At 43.1% G+C, this 12009-nt stretch overlaps 1 long non-coding RNA gene and 1 pseudogene across 1 annotated transcript in view; one reads left to right on the top strand and one right to left on the bottom strand.

The window, feature by feature from the left end:
* Nucleotides 1-2208: 2208 nt before the first annotated feature.
* Nucleotides 2209-9117, bottom strand: LOC130386034 (kidney mitochondrial carrier protein 1-like; annotated as a pseudogene).
* Nucleotides 9118-10823: 1706 nt separating this feature from the next.
* The window catches only part of LOC130386357 (uncharacterized), a 3615-nt gene continuing 2429 nt past the window's right edge, over nt 10824-12009 (top strand). The window contains exon 1 of the long non-coding RNA XR_008896112.1: nt 10824-11126. This is a non-coding gene — a long non-coding RNA (uncharacterized LOC130386357). The remainder of the gene's footprint in view (nt 11127-12009) is intronic.

The following is a 12009-nucleotide window of genomic DNA, read 5'->3' as shown; positions in this document are numbered from 1 at the left end:
AAACCAATTAAAAAATATTTTGACCCGACCAATCAGTAACAAGGAAGATTCACATTCTTAGGTTGTCATGTTTTTGTTTGGTTACAGTTAAAAGGTGGAAGTAATTATTATATATGAACCAAATTTTTGTTAATAGTTAGTTTACACTATTCCCTTTTTTATAGCCCTCAGGACCCAAGGTGCTTTATAATGGGTAGCTTGGAGACCAGGCTAATCACGTGACCTCATGAATGTGAGTTCATGTAATCAGCATGGTCACCAGGCTAACATATTGAAGCCCCAGAACCAGGAAGAAAATAAAGAATAATCCTCAGCTAAAGGCATTCTCTGCCTTCGTTCACTTGCCACTTTCTAACTGCACACCTTGACACTCATTACTGACCTTTTTGAATTTTGTCAAGACTACACACAGAAATATTTGTATATGCAAAGTTCATCTTAATACCGTGCGTCATCCTGTAATACGTGTGGGTGGAGAACAGAGTCAATGCTAATGGGGATGACAGCAGAATAATGCTGCGGTCCGAAACTCAGCACTTCTTAACTCTGTATGATTTTTGGCAAATAACGGATGAGAACTGAAGCATGTGCGAATCTGTCCGATGCCCCGGGGTTTGCAGTGTGCATCCTATGCACAAGTGCTTAGAATCAGAATTGAATGAACTGCATCCATGTTTAGACGTCATCTACACAGAAGGTGGATCCCCACCTCGCAACACAATGGTATCACCAATGAGGGACACAGAAGATGTGACTTAAAAGGCTACAAATAAGTCTATTGCAGTTGTAGGCTGCTTGGTAAGGATTCTGGGTTGGTCCTAGGAATTTAAGGAGTTTAAGACAAATCATGATGAATGCATAATTGCATCTGTATATTTATAGGCTCACAGAGAGCCTCAATTTGTTAAATCAATCTAATATCCCAGTGTCAAGCCATGTCTTGCCACTGACGTTGCCTTGTCTTTTTTTTTCAGAAACTATAACTGAGATACATGATTGTTCAGTGATCATTTTTAGCAATATTACTAGTAAACTACATGTCATAATTTCAAATAAAAAATGAATATCAGGCTTTCTGATGGTTAACACCATCAGAAATGGTAACAACCAAAACTGGTCGGAATTTGGCTTTCGGGAGTAAGGATATACAGTTTTGTGGGAATGTCGGTTCTACAGAAAAGATAGTTAGACTTTAAAATGCTGTCCGCTTGCAACACCAACCGCAACCGTTCCCAGAACCACACCCTCCCACCGCATGTCGCCATGGCGAAGAGTGGGCGGGACACCACCTGATGAATCTTGAATATTGGTTACCTATGTGTCAAGAGTCTCAGAGTTCAACAACAGTTAGATTAAAGTGCTAAACACTCCATGGCACATGGCATGCAATCACGGGCTGGCCAGGGCGCACACACACACACACACACACACACACACACACACACACACAACAAAGTTTGTCTATACAAACAGTTTTTATCGTTCACACACTTTTGCGTATATAAGAGCGGTTGTCAAGAACCGTTCCTAAATTGTAACTATAAAAAAAATTAAAAAACAAAGTACATTCATAAAATACTTGACATAAAGCTAATGCCAAGACGTCAAGTAAACCCAAACCAAAGCAGACAAGCCCTTTGGTCAGCCAAAACGGAAAAAAAAACACTTATAACTAGCGGGGCGGGCTTTTGCAGCGGTGAGTAAACCCATCTTGTCCGCTCTGGGATGGCGTCCCCTGTTCAGCCAGACCCTCAGCTGCCAGCTCAGTGTTTGCCGACAATGATAAGAGTGAAAAACAAATGACAAACGCGCTCTAGTATTGCACCGCTTTCAAACCACCGCACACATAAATAAAAAGAAGTGATGGGAAAGTAAATACAAAAGCAGACGCTTTATCAACGTGTCGTTTTTGGGAGGGGGGGGGGGGGGGGGGGGGGGGTGAGTGTGTGCAGGCGCTGGTGTTTATCGAGAGTGAAGTGGGGGGGGGGGGGGGGGGGGGGGAGATGGATGGGGGGGCCAACATCAGGAACATACCAGTGGTTCTGCTCCTTACACCAGTCGCACCCAACACGTTAACAAACAGTCGCGCTCATGGTTTAAAAGGAGAGTCCCGCCCAGGTCGGCTCTACGAGGGCACCTGCTTAAGCGGCCCTTGCAGAGCTGTAGGCTTTCATGGTTTAAAAGGATGTGTCCGACCGCAGGCTGGCGTTACAAGGGCATCTGCTTCAGCTTCTCGAAGGTGATGAAGAAACTGGGGGCACGTTGTCAAGGTCCCAAGGTCATATGCCGTGGCGCATTTCGAGGTGAATGTATACCAGCACTGATATTCAACATTTTTCTTTATCATAGTCGCAATGTGTGATCATTTAAACAGGTCGTTGATTTAAATGACCTTGACATATCATTGGGCAGTGCTGATCGATAATGATTGAAATAATGTTATCGATGAAGTCACAACTCGCAGAGATAAACCGCAAAGTCTGGCCAGCCGTACCTTTCCCTTTGTTAACAAGAATCACACAGACACTCCCAAACCCCGCCAGCCAGTCTCGCTTGCTAGTTTGAGGCACAAGTTGAACAGCCCATTAGAGTGGGACACAATGTGATGAGTTTTTCGAAATATGAAAGTCTCACGCCTAGCAACTGGGTGCCTGTGGGCCATCTTACTACACTCGACATTAAATCTAATAACAAAATTAGGAAATAATCACATATATATAAATCTACACATTTTTGGCTGTTACTAATATTATGTACACTATTCAAATTTAACCATTTCCAAAAAAGGGGCAGTAAATCTAGATATAGATCTAAAATTAACGTAGCTTAGCGGCTAGGAAGAAAGAAGTTCTTGAACCAGCCTGCATTGCCGTCCCCGGTTAGCCCACACGTTAAACCAAAGCCAGACAGACTGGCCCCTGCCCCGTCCTACCAACAACGCCTCAGAGGCCGCACCCGGAGGCCAGCGGTAAGGGATCCGATGATGTCCCAGGGCCCAAGCCTAAGCCAGTGGGCCAGAAGCCCTTGTAGAGGGCGAAGAACCCCTCGTTCTTCCACGTCTGCATCACGCCGTCCAGCGTGCCCTTGTAGGCGGGGCCTCCGGACAGGGCGCGCTGGTTCATCATGCGCGTGCGCACCACGTCCACCGGGTTGGACGCCACCGCCCCGGCCAGGCCGCACGTGAAGCTGGAGCTGTGGTGACGCAGATATAAGATCAATATTGAGATCAATATTGTCAATAAGAAACTGTTCTTAATGTTTTATCTGGAAAAAATAAAGGTTAAATAAAAAATAAAAAATAAATAAATAAACAAGGCCCGTGAAGCAGGTACACTAACCAAAGTGAGGGATCACTTTTAAATAATTGATTTATTTGTTAGGGACCCTGCATATTTAGGAACATTGTGGTTTAAAAAACACATGTAAATATACCAGAATTAGTGAAAAATAACTACTTTTCATTTAAAGTCCACTTTGAAACAAATGGACTGGTCAATGTTTAGTTCCAGGTTGTTCCGTCATTGCAGCAGCTCAACATTCTCAAGAATGTCAAAGCACGGTTGACGTCGCCACGCGCTGCGTTAGCATAGGTTGAATCCTCTGCGTACCTATTCATGAACCGTTAACACTTGGAGATCAGAAAGTCGAACACCGAAATACAATGCTTACATGAAGTGCGTCAAAATGGTGTCTCCCATCGTGCCCGAGCTGATGAGGTGCTTCTTCGTGATGTCGTAGACGGGGAGTTCCACCCCGACGACGATGGCCGCCCGCTGGGCCGTGGGAATCACCCCCTGGGGAGAAGGGAACGCCCACGGGACCACACGTCATGACGCCAGACCCGTCCAGGGTTCAAACATTGAGGTTTTGTTTTGACTTCCTGTGCGTTTGTTTTGCGATCGGATCCCGAACAACAACAACTTACCCTCCACAGCCCCCTGGTGCCTTCCGTCTTGTAGATGTTGACGAAGTTGGAGATCATGCTGCCTTGGAGCAAGCTACCCTGGGCCTGCATGCGGATCTGAAACGGACCAGGCAGAGCGCATCGTGATCATTGAGGATGGAGCCCGATAAAAAAAGTGGCGATTATTCAAGTCAAAACTAATATTTTCACTAACATGCACGTGAAAACAACGCTTTTGATACAGAAATATTAATTGCATAACTAATCGATTCATCAGTATCAAAAGTTATAACCAAATTATTACACAAAATATGTTAAAAGAGACTGAAGATCATTACTGTTCCTCACACGACACGTGTATAACAAACACTAAACTCTTTCTAGCCTACTGTCTAGCCGCGTTTCTGTTTCTGATCCATTGTTGTTGAAACTACCACAGTGTAACAGCCCGAGAAGCCTCCCGTTCCGCCACAATAGTTTGTAAATGTAATGAAGAGAATGACCTTGAGGACGTCGGTGGGATTGGCCATGGAGGACGACAGCACTCCGGAAACCACCCCACAGAACACGTTGATCACCATGGTTTCATCTGCCAGGGAAGACACCGGATACACGTTTAGCCAACGCACGCACATGCGCAAGCACACGCACACGCACACGCACGCACTCAACTCAAACCCCATGAAGATTTCATTCTTCCAATTCAGGCAATTTTGAATGGAAATATTGAAACAGTGTTTAGATAGGTTTTCTATACGTCATGATTAGGATGACAATCAAATGAACGCACCAAAATGGAAGAACGCTAACCCCCTCTAGTGGCCTAGGTAGATAATGCAAGTCGTGTAGCACATCGTGTCCAAACAGAGACCGAATCAAATGTTAAAATAAATAATAACTTCACTTCATATTTTTTTTGCTTTGAACTAATTCACCATCCTCTTTCCAACGTTCAACGTCAACCCATATCCGTCATGCAGCATTGAGTGCAAACACCACACTGACTATTAGAAAAGGAACCGCATAGGCTGGGTTTCCGTGAGTATGCTCACACTGAAAACCACCATTTAACCCTCCTCATGATCTCAGCGGCCCGTCCTTTATGGTTTCCATTATCATGCCATAATGAACCAGAGACACGAGCCGCAGACCAATGCCTCCTCCGTGCAGCAGCCGTGCTGCACCAGGAGAATATGCAAAGAGTTTGGGCTCTGGAAACTCAGTTTGTCTGGCAGCACCTAAAATGAGATCCAGCAGCCCTAATGTGTAACGGCCTTGTAAATCACAATGGCCGTCTCCATTTTAGTAGCATTGTAGCCTTTTTTCTGTCATTTTTAGGAATGACTTGTGAAATAATTTCTCATTATGGCGAGTCATTGTTGTGTTTGAAACTGCCACAGCGTTTCCCCGGGGAGACGTGGCAAAACTTTGTTTGTCATAACCTAGGTTATGGTACATTTACGTTGATTTAGGATTTGACAGTAATGCAACTCTCTTGAGTCCTCTCAATATGGCAGAGTACGTCAACCAAAAATCCCATGATGCATTCTGTTGTACAAGCCCTATAGCAGAAATTCAGAGACCGCACAGAGCCTCGGAAACCAGAAACTGCAAGGGGTGGAGATGCCACCTCGTTTCTTTGGTTACAGAGATATTCTACCGAAGAAAACGAATGGATGGCTGAAGCCATCAGAAGTGGATATCTACATATTATATATTGGCCAGTCTACAGTGTTGATTTGAAAACGTTGGTTACTTTTTTACAGTTTACTCCTGCTGGACAAGTTTTTGTTAGCCAATTGAGGTTACAGACCCCCCTCCAGCCCCATGATTATTCTACCACTTTGTTTACCCAGATTTCAGCTCATCTGCCATCAGAATTTAGATATCAATCCAAGTGTTGATTTGTGAGACTAAGCAGCACGCAAAACAATAAGCAGCGATAATCTAGATTGTGTAAACACCCTGTGAGAGCTTGTGAAGATCTTCATAGGCCACCCAAAGCAGTAAGCTGTGCCTTCATTCCATTTTTTACCAGACTGGTTCCAAAGAGGCAGGACATTTACTTTAATGTTCAAGTTAATACTTTTTTATACCTTTAATATCGCTAAATATAAATGACAGTCCTCCATCTAGAGTCCATGCATTTATTTGTATGGTTCTTTGTTCTAATTCTGTCTGTTTATCCCAGCAGTGCTGCTTTTCTGACAACAAGCCATCTCCCTAGTGCAGGGGTCAACACAGCTTGTGCATGCCGTGGCAGGCAAATAAATATCGATTTCACATAAACTGCATCAAAGTTGCACATTCATGGGCCTTAGGTTTGTAATTTTTACACTCCTGACCGTCACAACAATTATTTAAGACGTATGCAAATTATATAAAAGATTTTAATGCCTTTGAAGGCCTCGAGATAAAGCCTTATTTATACGTTTAACAATTTAGCAGAGTTATCCTTCGGATGCTTGTCACTTGAAGGAAAAGGAACAGACCTTCGGGATTGGTGACAAACAGTCTCTTGAGGGTGTTGTACGTTCCGATCTTGATTGTCCCGTATGAAGCTTGTCTCAGCAGCGCCGGGGAAATCCTGTGAAGAGAAAGTGCGCATAAGCCTTTCATGATGTGATATACTTGCAGGTAAATCCCTGAAATGTCAATGAAAATTTACTTAAAATTAACTTCTGTCTGGTAAAAGAGCTTGATCTTGATTTAATGTGACAAACATTGCACTTGTACACCCCAGTAGTCCACCTCAATGTGTAGCCCTGATCATGCGCAAACACAAGCTGGTGGGAACAAGCCATAAATGCATTTGCCTATGGGTCAGTAATATAATAAGGATGGAATTTTGCATCCAAAATTGATAAACGCTCCACCACAAACCCGATATCCTACTGATATGAGTGATCAACTAACAGCAGGAAGCTGAAGGTAGAGTTACATCAGAGTCCTATTTTGGAAAAATCCAAAAGCAATAGGTTTGCTATTGAAAGTACTGCAAACAATAAGATATAACAAATATTTTTGTACTGCTTCGTATTCCCCTTGCCTTGTTGTAGTTTATCATCAACCATTCACCATGTCCTAAACATGCATGATTGTAATGAAATCATCTTAAAGGTTTCATTGTTGAGATGTATACGTTACTGTATTTGCCTATGGGCTTGTTCATTATAAGTTTGTTTGTGCAAGGCGTTTGGTGTGTTGACACAGCCTGCGAACAAACATCTGAAAACACACATGAATTTATTTTCGTAAACACGTCTCCCCTTCCAGCCCCTTGAGGACTTTAACAAGATGCACCGGTCAGTGAGTTTGACCTGAGCGGACCTCAGACTTGATGTGGTATATTATCTCTGGTATAATCACCATGTGTGGTCAGACCCTGGGTATAATTTTAGCCGTAGTCGGACACCGGAGTGGAACAACCAATGCCAGCAGGGGACTGGGATGATTTTAAGCCATTAAGAGATCATAGGATTCCTCCAGAGCTAGTCCTCGAAACCGGTGACAAGGTTTTTGACATCTAGAAGTAGATAGGTGTTTCATGGGCAAAAAGGTTGAATGATCACCCTGAGTAGAGTGCCTTGACGCCCTCCTCCTTGCCGATCCTGTAGAGGGCATGGAACATCCCCTTGTAGCGCACCTCCATGTACTGGGCCTGACCCTGGACCTGTAGCCTCGTCTTGGTACAGTCGATGGGAAACGTACCTGTGGAGGGAAACCATATCTGTGAATGAACTATAAACTTTGTGTATATATTCATGTATGTATGTATGCATGTATGTATGTATGCATGTATGTATGTATGTATGTATGTATGTAAGCTTGAATAATGTAACGTATATGAAACAAGAGGAGCTAGTGAATTATTTGCTGGCAAGCATCGTTGCTGGCAAGCATCGTTGCTGGCATCTTGCATTACAAGAATACATTTATGTTTGTAGAACTGTACCAAAACAACATAACCTAAACAGTAGTCACATAAGAAGCAACAAGGATTACTTTTGATCAAAAGTTGTGGTGGGGTAAGAATACATGGGCCTTCACACAAAATATAACTAAAAAACATTCAACACTTATAAACAAGATAATAAATGTAATTATAAATTGTTGTCTTGTGTCTTGTATAACCTTATTGAAGAAAATATGTATGCAATGCTATGACATAACAACTCCAAGCTTAAACTGCAATTCAAATGTGTGATGTACCATGGTCAATTATCCCGTTAAGTACTTCAAATCAACTGCAGCATAAGTATAGGGTTCTCTGCTGATCTGCGATGCTATAAAATACAAGGTGATGATTAACTGTATATGTATGGCAGGCATTACCAAAATGTAATATTGGCATGAAAAACAGCTAGTGCGAATGCTTTTGTGCATCACGTACCGAATTCTGCGACAATCGAGGCCATCCCTCCGTAAATGAACGGTTTCCAATTTAAATTGGCCATCTCCGTTACAGCAGCTGCGTCTACCTGCTGCAGGCCGGTGAAAAACAAAAGTAGGAGGCCGAGATAAACATAAACATACACGCAGACATAATGCTGCAGCCTCAAGAAATGTAACATCTTGGCGAGCCTTGGTCAACTGATTCTACTGGATACAGGCGTCCTCAGCATCAGCATCCAGAGCACTGCGCCGGAAAGAGAAGTCAGCCCGAATAAACGTTGATGTAAGGAATGTCATAGATTAGGGAGCTTTCCATTGGCTGAAAGTCAAGTCAATCTAGTGGAAAGATGTTCCGATTGGCTGAACGAACCGGGGCGGGGGAATCTTGAGTGGCAGGTGCTGACAGCAACAGTGTCGGTGAAAATAAGGACTTATTCTAACCAGTTAAAACACAGATAGTTGATTGACAACATATATGCATAGTCTCCGGCCATTCATTTGATTTGAATTAATAAAATGTTTACATCGTGCTCATTCATCAACAAACACAAGGTCGTCCATAGGAGCTCAGTTGCTAGCAGATGGCGTTGCTAACGGTTAGCGATCAGTTCTGTAGAATAGAAACGATAGCCGGCTACTGAGCATTAAAGGATGAAGCACGCTCGACGACACGGAGGCATACCTGTTATTCCCTCGAAACGCCCAGCCTGCTATTGACTGCGTCTTGCATAACTACTCCGAAACCTAGTTTTTCTTAAAATGACACAAAAGTTGTCCCATAACGTTAGCCTGTGGGTTTAGTGCAAACAGGAACACAAGCGACCGGAAGTTTGTTGAGGGTTCCTTTTTTACAGCGACTCCCACTTTGAGAAGTTCAGCTCTGAACTCCCGCCCCAAACTGTTGATGCTCAAATGTGATGATCAGCACTTTCAATTTGGTGTTGTGATGTTGAGATAACGCCTTGAAAGTGTTATTATCATTTATGGTGTTATTGCAGATTAGATAGTATGGAAGAAAAATGTCCGCCCGAGGAAAACCTGAAAAATGATGGAAAATAACCTACATTAAAATGACTATACGTCGAAATTGTAAATAAGTATCCAATAATTATGACGAGGTAAATCGAAATGATGATTTAATATCTCTCTTTTAGACCTCGCCTGTACGCTGATGAACTGGGCTGGGAAATGATGGACAGATGAAGAAATGAGATTGATAAACAATTGCGTTCTGTTAAAGCGACTTCAGCCACATATCATATAGGCTTACGGTAAGGCCTCAAATGATAAGATTGGTGGAAAAAAACATCCCTGTTTAGCTCGTACCGGACAATGGAGCATAAACAGACAAATGTTCAGGGAAATACATTTGAACCCCAGCCATTTCGTCCCATGAACTTTCATGTAAATAGTAAGCTCTTTCATCATTTGTAAATCCACAATTTACTCGGTGCTGTTATAATTATGTATGTGTTTAGGCCTATAATAGTTATGCTTTAATTATAAGTGAGTGTAATAAGCACCCATGGCCATGGGCTTATATGCTCCTGAAAAAAAAAAAACGATTATATTCCAGATCCCAACAGTTGACGCGACAGAGCTATTCTCCCTCGATGGCCACTAGATGGCGCGCAGGGATTTTATCCAGGAGTTTCATAATTCTTCACCCCATCAAATGTTTTATTGTGTACAAGATTCAAAAGTTTGCCAAAGTCTATGACTAATACGTTGACTTCCCCTTGGTTGGAGCTCAGTGTCAACGCTAAAACATTTAAAGAGGGATGGCATTTCAAAATGCCACCACAGATACAGATTACTATCAGTTAATTGATGCTCGAGGACACACACTGGCCTTTTCCACTGGTTCCAACGAAAGGTGAAGGTTATGCATGTGCTGTATCCTTGTGTTTGGGTACTGATTACTGAACACATAGCCCTAGTGTAGCTGTTGACTTTATCTTTCTTTTGGCTTTTTCATTCTTTCAGTGTGGTTTTCCGAATTATAATACAAATGTAGTTTGACGAAACAAACGACTCATGACCGAATTAATTATGTATGGGGCAATTTTAAGTGTTACAATGTAATCCCAGAAGGGACATACAGGCAAGAACAGAAAGAAGGAGGTAGTGCAGGACAAGAGGAAGGTATGGGGAGAGAGGCTTCTTTCTCAGTTAACAATTCAAGGATGATGTGTGTGTGTGTGTGTGTGTGTGTGTGTGTGTGTGTGTGTGTGTGTGTGTGTGTGTGTGTGTGTGTGTGTGTGTGTGTGTGTGTGTGTGTTCGTGTGCGTGTGTGAGTATGTGTGTGTGTATGTGTGTGTGTGTGTGTGTGTGTGTGTGTGTGTGTGTGTGTGTGTGTGTTCGTGTGCGTGTGTGAGTATGTGTGTGTATGTGTGTGTGTGTGTGTGTGTGTGTGTGTGTGTGTGTGTGTGTGTGTGTGTGTGTGTGTGTGTGTGTGTGTGTGTGTAAGCGTGAGTGTATGTGTTTAAGCGTGTGTGTGTGTGTGCGTGGGTGTGAGAGCGGATTTGTGGGGGTGAGCATGTCTACAGGGAAGAGCATGTGCACTCCGCTGAGGCCAAAGTTATGCTCTCCGCCAAAAAGACAGACGCGTCTCTTCCCCCGCTCACATCTCATCTCTGCGATCCCTACGCTGGTCCATCCCTCCGACCAGTATCCATCCCACCCTAAGGGTTCATTGGAGAGCAGATCAGCCGACGTGGTGAGCAGCCCGGGGGTTTGGTTCGCCGGCTCTCCCTGGACGTGTGAGCGTCGGTAGATCCAGTCCGATCACAGCACGGAACCACCCAGCTGGGGGAGCCGTTGGGAGGTAAGGTAAACGGCACTATAAGATTTCAGTTTTAAATATAGCCGTCCTCACCATCTCTCCCCGCCTGGTACTTTTAAACTGAAATCTTTAAAGAAGGAGCTGTTTGATAAAATTATGCCGGTCAATGATTTATGTATGTAAGGACCTACTGTTCTAGTGTGTGATTTCCGTTCAGACTTTAACTTGTGGAATGCAAGTTTTTCTTTGACCTTAATACATTGGCTGCCCGACAACAAGAAGCACATTTCATCAGAATTTGGAAACTGAATACTGTTCAATTTTTGGTTGCCCGGCAACCAGAAGAACCCCTGCTGGGGCAAGCATAGGGGTTAGTTAACCCTAACCCGAATAGTCTGTTGAACTCCAGAGCAACTTAACTCACCACTATGCCACTTTATAACAGTCGACATATGCATAACAATGTCTGTTATCATTTCACACCTGTTTATTTAGGTCTCAGCTCTCTTTACTTGTGTTTCTCTTATACTTTTTATTTTTATATTGCACCGTTGAAGGAGCCTGAGACTCAAGAATTGTATTGCCAGCAACTGGTTCTGCATTTGTAATATAACAATAAAGCACCTCTACCCTTGAACCTTGAACCTTGATAATGGTAGAGAGAATGGTAGAGGCTGCAGCATAACGATCAACTTTATTGTTTTCTTTGGGTTGAAACACGTTGGTTCTTGGGCACATTGCGAGACCGGTCAGTAACTTTATTGAATATTTCTAATTATTTGTTTACTTTGAGGCAATAGACAAGTCACCTGTGGAGAAATTATTGACGTCATCTTTCTTGATTACAATTTTTTCGTATTTGGCTCATTTTACTAACGAAGAGGACCATAATGGAAGGTCAAGCCACATTATATTATAACCTCAC

This window comes from Gadus chalcogrammus, chromosome 7 (genome assembly GCF_026213295.1).
Source record: "Gadus chalcogrammus isolate NIFS_2021 chromosome 7, NIFS_Gcha_1.0, whole genome shotgun sequence".
NCBI classification, from domain to species: Eukaryota; Metazoa; Chordata; class Actinopteri; order Gadiformes; family Gadidae; genus Gadus; species Gadus chalcogrammus.
The sequence above is the reverse complement of the archived record's forward strand: the minus strand, read 5'-3'. Positions and strand labels throughout refer to the sequence as shown.